Below are 12,072 nucleotides of genomic sequence, written 5' to 3' on the forward strand. Positions count from 1 at the left end.
TATTTCATTTATTTCTGCTCTGATCTTTGTATCTTTCTTTGGGGTTTTGTTCTTTTTCTAGTTCCTTTAGGCATAAAGTTAGGTTGTTTATTTGAGATTGCTCTTGAACCCTAAGTTTAGCTTGTTTTGCTATAAACTTCACTCTTAGAACTGTTTTTACTGTGTCCCATAGGTTTTGGGTCATACTGTTTTCATTTTCATTTGTCTCTAGCTTTTTTTTTTTTTTTTAATTTCCTCTTTGATTTCTTCAGTGATCCACTGGTTGTGTAGTAGCATATTCTTTAGCTTCCGCATCTTTGTGTTTTTTGCAGCTTTTTTGTTTTTTGGTTTTGTGCGTTTTCTTTTTTTTAGTTGATTGCTAGCCTAGATGCTTGATATGATTCCAGTTTTCTTACATTTACCGAGGATTGCTTTGTGACCCAGCATGTGGTCTGTCTTGTAGAATGACCCATGTGCACTTGAAAAGAATGTGTATTCTGCTGCTTTCAGGTGGAATGCTCTATAAATATCAATTAAGTCCATCTGCTCTAATGTGTCATATAAGGCCTGTGTTTCCTGATGGATTTTCTGTCTGGATGATCTGCCCATTGATATAAGTGGGTGTTAAAGTCCCCCACTATTATTGTGTTGCTGTCCATTTCTCCTTTTATGTCTGTTAACATTTGCCTTATATATTGAGGTGTTCCTTAGTTGGGGTGGATATATATTTGGAATTGTTATGTCTTCTTTTTGGATTGATCCTGTGATCATTTTCTTGTGGCCTTCTTTGTCTCTTTTAACAGTCTTTTTTCTTTTTCAAGTCTATTTTGTCTGATATAAGTGTTGCTTCTCAAGCTTCCTTTTTATTTCCATTTGCATGGAATACCTTTTACCACCCCTTCACTTTCAGTCTGTATATGTCTTTGCATCTGAAGTGAGTCTCTTGCAGGCAGCATATGTACAGGTCCTATGTTTGCATCCATTCATCCAGTCTGTATCTTTTGGTTGCAGCATTTAGTTCATTTACATTTAAGATAATTATTGATATGTATGTTTCTATTTCCATTTCGTTAATTGTTTTGGATTTTTTTTTGTAGGTCTTTTTGTCCCCCTTTCTTCTTTTGTTCTCTTTTTTTGTGGTTTGATGAGTATCATTAATGTTATGGTTGGATTTCTTTTTCTTTTTTGTATGTATATGTATTAGAGATTTTTGTTTCTCGGTTACCATGAGGTTTTTGTATACTAGTACTTATGTTTATGTGCTTGTTTTAAGTTGCTAATCTCAAATGCAGTTTAGATACCCTGCATTTGTACTCTCCTCTCCGCATGATTACTGTTTTTGATATTATATTTTACATCATTGTTTTGTATATCTCTTAACTGCTCATTGTGGATACAGATGGTTTTACTACTTTTGTCTTTTAACCTACCTGCTAGCTTTGTGTGTGGATGATTTTCTGCCTTTATTGTATGTTTGCCTTTACCAGTGAGCTTTTCCATTTTGTGATTTTCTTGTTTGTAGTCAAGAAAGTCTTGTTGTGGTCTTTTCCCACTGGAGAAGTTCCTTTAGCATTTGTTGTAAATTTGGTTTGGTGTTGTTGAATTCTTTCAGCTTTTTCTTGTCTATAAAGCTTTTGATTTCTCCATCAATCTGAAGGAGAACTTTTCTGGGTAGACTACTCTTGGTTGCAGGTTTTTCTCTTTCATCACTTTAAGTATATTGTGCCACTGCCTTCTGGCTTGCAGAGTTTCTGATGAAAAATCATGTAATAGCCTTATGGGAGTTCTCTTGTATGTTTTTAATTGCTTTCCCTTGTTGCTTGTAATATTCTCTCTTTATCTTTAGTTTTTGTTGTTTTAATCAGAATGTGTCTTGGTGTTTCCCTTCCCAGGTTAGAGAAGTTTTCAGCTATTATCTCTTCAAATATTTTCTCAAGCCCTTTCTCTCTTCTCCTTCTGGGAACCCTGTATTGCGAATATTAGCACACTTGCTCTTGTCCCAGTGGTCTCTTAAACTGATCTCATTTCTTTTTATTCTTTTCTTTTTTCCCCTTTGGTGGCAGTGATTTCCCCTACTCTGTTTTCCAGCTCACTGATCCATTATTCTGCCTCATTTCGTCTATTATTAATTTGTCATATTTTTCATTTCAGTTATTGTATTCTTCAATTCTGTTTCATTGTTATTTATAATTTCTAAGTCTTTGTTAAAAACTTCTCATTTCTCACATTGTGCATCCTTTCTCCTACCAAATTCTTTTTTTTTTTTTTTTTTAATTTTTTTTTTAAAGGCATTGTTTACTTTGTTTATTTATTTATTTTTGGCTGTGTTGGGTCTTCGTTTCTCTGCGAGGGCTTTCTCTAGTTGTGGCAAGCGGGGGCCACTCTTCATCGCGGTGCGCGGGCCTCTCACCATCGCGGCCCCTCCCGTTGCGGGGCACAGGCTCCAGACGCGCAGGCTCAGTAATTGTGGCTCACGGGCCCAGTTGCTCCGCGGCATGTGGGATCTTCCCAGACCAGGGCTCGAACCCGTGTCCCCTGCATTGGCAGGCAGACTCTCAACCACTGTGCCACCAGGGAAGCCCCTACCAAATTCTTTGATCGTCTTTACGATTATTACTCTGAACTCTTTCTTGAATAGTTTGCCTGTCTCCATGACACTTGGTTCTTCTTCTGGGTTTCTGTTTTGTTCCTTTATCTGAAACATATTCCTCTGTCGCCTCATTTTGTCTAAATTGCCATTTGTATTTTATGTATGTGGTAGGTTAGTTACATTTCTCAACCTTGGAGAAGTGGCCCTCTGTAGGAGACGTCCTGTGCATTCAGGCAGTGCACTCCCCTCTCGTCACCTATGGACCAGGGGCTATCTGGTCCCCAGGTAGTATGTGGCCTGCGTTTGCAGACTTGGTCTACAGGCTGCAGAGACTATAGTTTTCTTGCTTCTAGTGTCTGCCCCCTGGTGAGTGAAGCTGGTCTAGAGGCTCGTGCAGACTTCCTTGTGGGAGGCCAGGTGCCTGCTCACCGGTGGGTGGTGCTGGGCCTTTGCCTCTGGTGGGTAGGGCCCTCTGGTGTCTAGGGGCATGGGAAGTAGCCCTGGAGATACTCTAAGACCAGCAGGTAGCTCTGGTCCATGCTCCCATGATATTACTGCTTTTGCCCTTTGTCCCGGTGCATGTGAGATTCTTTTGTGCGCCCTTTAAGAGTGAAGTCTCCATTTCCCCCAATCCTGTGGAGCTGCAGTCAAGTCCCGCTGGCCTTCTAAGCCACATGCTCTAAGGACTCCGCTTCCTGGGGCTGGACCCCTGGGCTGAGCTGCCTCACGTGGAGCTCAGAACTCTCACTCCTGTGGGAGAACGTCTGTAATATAATTATTCTCCAGTTTGTGGGCTGCCCACCCAGGGGGCATGCGATTTGATTATATGGCCAATCTGCCCCTCCTTCTATCTAGTTGTGGTTCCTTCATTAGCTGTTAAAGATCTTTCCTGGTAGGTTCTAGTTCAGTGGTTGCTCTTCAGTCAGTTGTGATTTTGGTGTGCTTGTGAAAGGAGGGGAATTTAGGGTTCTTCTCTGCCATCTTAGCCGCTATCCCACAAGAGTTTTTTTTTGGAAGTCTCTGTTCTATTCCAGCAGTCTCTCTGTCTATATGCCAGTACCACACTGTTTTGATTAGTGTATTTGTGGAATAAGTTTTGAAATAAAGAAGTGTGATACAACAAGTTTGTTCTTTTCAAGATCGTTTTTGCTATTTGTTTTCTCCTGAGACTCCATATGAATCACAGGATGGATGTATCTGTTTCTTCAGGAAAACACTACTGGGATTTCACTAGGGAATGATTTGAATATAATGATCACTTTGGGTAGTATTGGCATCATGGCAATATTGACTTCCAATCCATGAGTTTGGGATGTCTTTGCATTTATTTTTGTTTTTTCTAAAATTTTCAGCAGTCTTTAGTTTGCAATATACATATCTTTACCTTCTTGTATAATGTTGCATCTAACTTTTTTTTTTTTGATTCTCTTGTAACTGGAATTTTTTTCTCATGTTCTTTTTTGGTTGTTCATTTTTAATGTTTACGAACCCAACTGAATTTTGCATGTTGATTTTACATCTTGTCATTTTTTAGAGCTCTAAAAATTTTAGCAGGTTTTTTCTGCAGAATATTCACGGTTTTCTACGTATTAGATCATGTCAGTTGTATACAGAGATGATTTCACTCTCTTTTGCTATTGGGATATCTGTTACCCAATTTTCTGCCTCTGTGTTCTTCCTGGGACTTCCAGTAATATGCTTTTAGAAATATTGACAGCAGGTATCCTTGTCTTGTTCCTGATCTTAAAGGAAAAGCTTTCATTCTTTCACCATTGAGTATGATGATAGCGCTGTGTAACTGCTCCATTGCAGGATATTTTCCAGCATAGTCTTCTACCTTTTCCTAATAAAGAACATACATCACACATGATGTTGAATCCAAATTCATATGCCCATTCCTCATTGGAGTTAGAAGCAGAGAAATGTGTATTAGTTGAGGAGGTGCCAACCAGAAACTTGGGAGACCTGGCCTTGCCTCAAATCCATCTTCCTGGCTGGCCAGGGTGTAAGATTTTTAAATGATAAGGGAGAGAGGGGAGGGGAGTGTCTGTAATCCCAGCTTTCCCATAAGATGTCAGCTGCAGACTTTTGAGAATCAAGTTGTGATTTCCTTTCTGATTATTCTGTATGTTCCTGCAAAACAGTTCCTAAATCAGAGTCTTGTGATCCCTTAACTTCCTTCTAGGAGACAGGAAAAGCAATAGTTCAGGCATTTTATTACTTACTTAGAGCCAAATGTGACTGGTTAAGAATTTCAATTCTCAGTTGACCCTCTGGTGTCATCAGTTTTTCAGTCCTCTTGGGATAACTGGTTGAAGCCCAGTTTGGGGTCATAAATCAAGGTACCAATTTAAGCTACCAATCATGGAAGTGATTAGATTGGACTTGCTTTTCCTTTGTTTCTGTATTCTCTCAATCCCCTAATTAGTAACTGCTTGAATCTGACTTTTTGAACTCAGGAATGGTCTAGGAGACTAAAGCCTTTTTTTTTAACAAACAGGAAATGGGAGACTCAGAAAGGCTTTTGTAACCAGGAAGGCCCTGCAGATTCCTGTTCAGTTTCAATCCCCCCTTTTCTTTGGTACTCCTCAATCTTGAGATGAACATGTGTGGAAGAAGAAACAGAATAAAATTTTCGATAGAGAGGTTAATCAGACTTAGCAGGAGAACTCAGATTTAAGGCAACTTAACTTTTGAAAATTACGGTCCCCTACTCTACTGGTGGGTTGATTCAGTTTCTTTGTATCTGCATGTATGTACAGAAGAAATTCATTCGTCTTTAGATGGATTTTTCCTGGTTTTTCTTTCTGATTTCTGCTAATAAAATTCATGTTCTTTATGATATGACTTTATCTGCAGTATATCTTGTATGGTTTTCATTTGCATTTTTTTCAACAACGTTGTGTCTGACCCTAGTCAGTAAATATACAAAGTGCTCACTTTTTGTTTCTAGTATTTTGGAGCCATTAAACCAGATAATTAAGGATACTGCATAGGTAGGGATTGCTCTGTTACTGGCCATTAGATAACTGGAGAATATTTTATGTCTTAATTTATGTCATTTACAGATGATGGTCTTTTAGCATGTATTATGCAATACAACTGACAGGTACTACTTGTTAATGTTGTAAAATGCCTTTTCTTTTTGGGTACATAGTTCTATAGCAAAGATTTAGAAAAATACATTGTTTCTTAAAAATTGTTTTATCAAACTCTTCATTTTCTCTGTTATATTTGTTTTACAGTTCTAAACAGGTAATTATATTATTAATTGGATAACTTTTGTTTTGGATTATTTCCCGGTACAATATATTGTCTACTTTAAAAAATTTATTTATGTACAGTAAGTATGCAGAATACATCGATAGTATATTTTTCTCCTCAATTATGAGACAGCAGTATGTTTACTGTTGGTTGGTATGTTCGTAGAGGTGATAGTAGAAAAATACTCTTTCTTTGAGACCCGACATAAGTTTGTCCAGTGTGAGTGTTTTTGTCATATGGTGTTTAAAACTAGGCTACCTTAAAGTATATTTGGATTTATGTTACATGCTTTCTTAAGTACAGAATTCTATTCCTTTAGTGTTTCCAAAAATTTAAGGTCATGGTTGGGGCATTTCATACCTATCTTTGGTATAAGTATTACATTTGGTGTAATATCATGTATTCAACATGAGACATATATTGTTGAATTATTGTGAATGGGATACCTATGGTTCTTTATATCTTGTAGATATCTTCCCTATACATGTGATCAAGCAATTACAACCCAAAGTGAACAATGATAAAGGAGAAGTATTCCAAACACCGATGTTGGGAAGACCTGAAAGCTGTAAAATCAAACATTTTCACCTCTGGGAAATCCAGGAAAATATGTATGACTTTGAGTGTCAGTGGAGAGATGATGAAAGAAATTACAAAGGAATGCCTGTAATCTGCAACAAAAATCTCACTGATGGGAGAGATCGACATGGTAGAAGGGGTGCAGGAATCAAGCCCTGTGGAAATAGGCTGGGCTTAAACTTTCAGGATAAACTGCAGATATTTCAAACTGATGGGATAATTTCTGAATGTGATGTAGTTGAGAGGTCTATCAACAGTAGTTTCTTATTTTCACCACTTCAAAGAATTTCTCCTAGTGTCCAAACCAATGTTTCTAATATATATGGGAATGATTTTATGCATCCTTCAGTGATGACACAAAACCTTAAAGCACACAGGGAAAGACCTTGCAAATGTAATGAGTGTGGGAAAGCCTTTCTTAAGGGCTCACACCTCATTAAACATCAGACCATCCACACAGGAGAGAAATTAGATAAATGTGACATATGTGACAAATTCTTTGGTCGAAGTTCACAGCTTGCACATCATCGGAAAATTCATCCTGGAGAGAAATGTTACAAATGTAATGAGTGTGGCAAAACCTTTAATGATGGCTCCATCCTTGCCAGACATCAGATAATCCACCCAGAAGCAAACTTACATAAATGTGATGTATGTGGTAAAGTCTTTGGTCAAAATTCATACCTTGTACGTCATCGTAATATTCATGCTGGAAAGAGAAGTTACCAGTGTAATGAGTGTGGCAAAACCTTTACTGACAGCTCAAACCTCAGTAGACATCAGAAAATTCATACAGGAAAGAAATTATATAAATGTGATATGTGTGGCAAAGTCTTTAGCCGAAATGCACACCTTGCTGGTCATCGGAGGATTCATACTGGAGAGAAACCTTATAAATGTGATGAGTGTGGGAAGCTCTTTAGTCAGCATTCACATTTCATAAGTCATAAGAGATTTCATACTGGAGAGAAACCTTACAAATGCAATGAGTGTGGCAAGGCCTTTAGTGAGAAGGCAATCCTTTTAAGTCATCAGAGAATTCATACTGGTGAGAAACCTTACAAATGTGATGAGTGTGGAAAGGTCTTTAGTCAAAAATCACATCTTCGACTTCATTGGAGAATTCATACTGGAGAGAAACCTTTCAAATGTAATGAGTGTGGCAAGTTCTTCAGTCGAAATTCACACCTTACAAGTCATCGGAGAGTACATATAGAGAAACCTTTCAAATGTTTTGAGTGTGGGAAAGCCTTTACTCAGGTCTCAACCCTCACTACACATCAGAAAACCCATACCTGAGAGAAACTATGTAAGTGTGATACATGTGGGAAGGTCTTCAAAATTCACACTTCAAAATTCACACCTAACCATTGTTCAGAGAATTCATACTATGGAGAAATCATACAAATATCAGTGTGGCAAAGCTTTTGTGCATTGAACCTCACTTACCATCAGAGAATTCATACTAGAGAGAAACCTTACAAATGTAGTGAGTGTGGCAAAGTCTTCAGTGTGCTTTCAAGCCAAACTTACCATCAGAGGATCCATACTGGTTAGAGCACTTAAAAATATAATGAAGGGGACTTCCTTGGTGGTCCAGTGGTAAAGAATCTGCCTCACAATGCAGGGGACACGGGTTCGATCCCTGGTCGGAGAACTAAGATCCCACGTGCCGTGGGGCTACTAAGCCTGTGCGCCACAACTACTGAGCTCGCGTGTCTCAACTAGAGCCTGCATGCCGCAAACTACAGAGCCCACGCACTCTGGAACCCACGTGCCACAACTACAGAGCCCATGCATCCTGGAGCCTGTGCGCCACAACTAAAGAAGAGAAAACCCGCACACCACAACTAGAGAGAAGCCTGCGCACTACAGTGAAAGATCCTGCATGCCTCAGTGAGGATCCCGCGTGCCGCAACTAAGACCCGACACGCCAAAAATAAAGAAATAAATAATAAATAAATCTTAAAAAAAAAATACAATGAAGGTGGCAGTGCTTTAGGAGGCCTTCACATCTTAGGCTTCACGAGAAAATTCATACTGGATAGAAGCCAGATAAATGTATTTAGTATAGTCAGGCCTTTAGAAAATGAATTCAATCTAGGAAGATTCCTCACCAATGCCATGAATGTGAAAAACCTATTCTCACTGCTCACATCTCACCAATATTCGGGTAATCTGCACTCTTCAGAACGTTACAAATGTACTAAATTTTGAATGCTTTTAGATTGTGCCTTAAACTCAGTGATCACCAAATACTCCACGTTTTAAAATGCAACGAATATGTCAAAAGTTAAATTATTGCTCACTCATCACTAGATATCAGAATATTTATCCTGAGTGAAACCCACAGAAATGTAATGTGTGTGGCAAGGATCTTACCCAGAAGTCACAAGACAGGAACATACTGGCGCCATACCTCCCAAATACACTGGTTGAGGCAAAACCTTTACCTTGAGTTCAAGTACTTGGCAATTGCAGAAAGTCCATATTGAAGAGAAGCTATGGAGATGTATGAATAGAGGCTTTCTCCAGGCCTTACAATGCACTAAGCTTCAGAGTACACATTTTTGAGAGAAACCACACAAAGCAATACGTGTCCTGAGGACTGTACTTGAAGATCAAAACTGAAATACAGAGGATTTATGGTGGCGAGCAAGCTTTCCGATGTAATGGATGTTGTAAATTTTTACATCAAGTATCCACACCTTTAGTGTAATGACAGAATTCTTACAGGTTACAAAGTATACACACAGAGAAACTTCATGGAACAGTACATCCTTGGGGTTTACCAAAGAACTAATATTTGGGACAGTCCTTACAAATGTAATGAATTTGGTAAATTTTTTGAGCAATTCTTACAACAGACCATCAGAGAACGCATACTAGGAATAAATAAATCTTTAGTTCTCTGAGGTTAACTTGAGATATTACATACTGCAGAATCATTACAAGTCACAACATGTTGAACCTTCTGACATGGTGTGTATATGAGAGGAAAAAGGACCCATGTGAAAATAACCGATTATCTTCAGTATATTAAAATTTAATTATTTGAGTTTTCTTGAAAAGGCTACTTACTATTTATGCTTTTCAACCTAAAGTTTGAAGTAACAGGGAAGAACAAGTCTGTCTCTATATTGGACCTTTTCCTTTTACTTTAACATTTGTATTCTATTGCTTTTGCTACAAGTGAATCACTAAAGGGATATTGCCTATAAGCTTAAATTATACATAATGGGCTATCTTTGGGAAACCTGATTCCCGCGTAATGTGCATTAAACTAAAATACCTTTGTTTACCTCATGGGAAACCTTCTGTCCAGCCTCCCCTGTGAATGGCTTCAAGAAAGAAGAAATTAAAACATCCCCTCAGGAATCTGATTGGAACCAGGACTTTACTCCCTCCTCTTTTAGTATGAAAGAAGCCCGAATTCTAACTCAGGGAAGACAATTCTTTGGGACAGTAGTCCACCATCTTCTGGGTCTGCCGGCTTTCTGAATAAAGCCACTATTGCTTGCCCCAACAACTAGTCTCTCAGTTTATTGGCCTGTTGTGTGGTGAGCCCTAAGAGCTTGGCCTTGTTAATATGTTGATTTCATGCATTCATTACAGGCCTTTCATGATGGTCTCTGGGAAGGAATCAGTAAGATGAGGGGGCCAACTTCATTAGGTGTGGTTCATTCACATCCATGTTCCCTGGAAAAACATGAATCCTGAATTACCAAATTCAGTAGTGTGTGAATTAGTGTCAGGGAGGGGCAGAGAATAATGTAAAACTAGGACGTGAATCATCATGCTCATTACGTTCAGGGCGCCCTTCTGTTCACAGTGGGTTACAGGACAGAATGCTCTACCAACTGACCTGCACGAGAGCAGGCAAGACATTAAGGCACTGGGCTTTTCATGGGAGGAGAGTGACGGGTTATTAGGGACTGATTATGTGGTAGGAACAATGCACAGGAAAAGTTGGTCACTTCCTCCATTGGATGGCAGTAACTGTTGTATGTATGATTAAAGAAAAGTTAGTCTTATTTTTGGAAATTGAAGAGAGAGCAATTATTTTGAGCATCAAATTTAATCAGAGCCAGAATAATATGTGTTTGTGTATGATTCACATTTAATTGCTGCTATTATCATTTGCTACTGTTGTATTCATAGAATTACATTCTGAATGTATCATGGGTCTCCTGTTTTAATTAATAAAATATAATCACTTTTGTCATAACCCTGGATGAATCATGTTTATTCCATCAACACAGTTTTATGTCGTCTCGGTGCTTTGTAACAGCAGGTAAGAATGCACCGTTAGGCTCTCAGGTTTGAAAGAATCTGTAACAATTTCTTTCCAGTATGGAATGAAACATACAATTTGGGGGTTACATACTCATAATTTGTACTCTCTACACTCTATTCCAGAATATTCAGATGGCTATAATGCAAATCCCATAGCAGTGCATTTCAGACTGACTTCCATTAATGTGCAAAAACTGAATCAAATTTAAATAAATTTAAAGATCTAATTGGCTTTATTGAATGATTGATACATTGGGCAGCATTCCACCTAGGAAATAGAGGTGCTCCAAGGAGCTGTAAAAAGTGGGAAAGCACATGATGTTGAGCATATTTTCATGTGCATTTTGAATTTGTATCTATGATAGATTTTTGGTTTGTGCTTTCTATGAAGTCTTTATATGCATATGGGACTCTTGGCACTTCCTGAACTTGGGTGACTGTTTCCTTTCCCAGGTTAGGGTGGTTTTCAGCTATTATCTCTGCAAATATTTTCTACGGCCCTTCCTCTCTTCTCCTTCTGGGACCTGTATAATACAAATATTAGTGCACTTGTTGTTGTCCCAGAAGTCTCTTCAGATGTCCTCCTTCTTCTATTTTTTCTCTTCAGCAGTGGTGATTTCCACTGCTCTGTCTTCCAGCTCACTGATCCATTCTTCTGCCTCATTTAGCCTGTTATTCTTTCTAGTGTATTTTTCATTTCAGTTACTGTATTCTCCAGTTCTGTTTGGTTGTTGTTTATATTTTCAAAGTCTTTGTTAAGTACTTCTCATTTCTCAGGCTGTGCATCCATTCTCCTCCCGAATTCTTTTTGATCATTACTCTGAACATTTTTTCAGCCAGATTTCCTATCTCCACGTCACTTAGTTCTTCTTCTGGGGTTTTGTCTTATTCCTCCGCCTGAAACATATTCCTCGGGTACCTCATTTTGTCTAAATTGCTATTTATATTTTTATGTATGTGGTAGGTTAGTTACATTTCTCAACGTTGGAAAAGTGGCCCTCTGTAGGAGGTGTCCTATGTGTCCCTTTCATCACCCAAGGTCAGAGCCCAGCTGGTCCCGGGGTAGTGTCTGGCCTGTATTTGTGGATTCATTTTGCAGACTGTGCGACTGTAGTTTTTTTGCTTCTGGTGTCTGCACCCTGGTGGGTGAGGCTGGTCTAGAGGCTTCTCCCTGCCCACTGTTGGTTGGACCTGGGTCTTGGCCCTTTGGCAGGCCGGGGTATGTCTAAGGGCATGTAGAGAGGTGGCAGTGGGCTCAGGAAGCCTTTAGGCAGCCCATTGGCTGATTGGTGGGGCTGTATCCCCTGCCAGTTTGTTGTTTTGCCTGAGGCGCCCCAGCGCCAGACCTACAGGTTCTTGGGTGG

The 12,072-nt window shown here is 39.0% G+C and overlaps 1 pseudogene; it reads left to right on the forward strand.

Annotated features, from left to right (window-relative positions):
- Positions 1-8,028, forward strand: part of LOC118885090 — a 97,920-nt pseudogene extending 89,892 nt beyond the window's left edge.
- The last annotated feature ends 4,044 nt before the right edge of the window (positions 8,029-12,072 follow it).

Source organism: Balaenoptera musculus, chromosome 19 (assembly GCF_009873245.2).
Source record: "Balaenoptera musculus isolate JJ_BM4_2016_0621 chromosome 19, mBalMus1.pri.v3, whole genome shotgun sequence".
Classification (NCBI taxonomy): domain Eukaryota; kingdom Metazoa; phylum Chordata; class Mammalia; order Artiodactyla; family Balaenopteridae; genus Balaenoptera; species Balaenoptera musculus.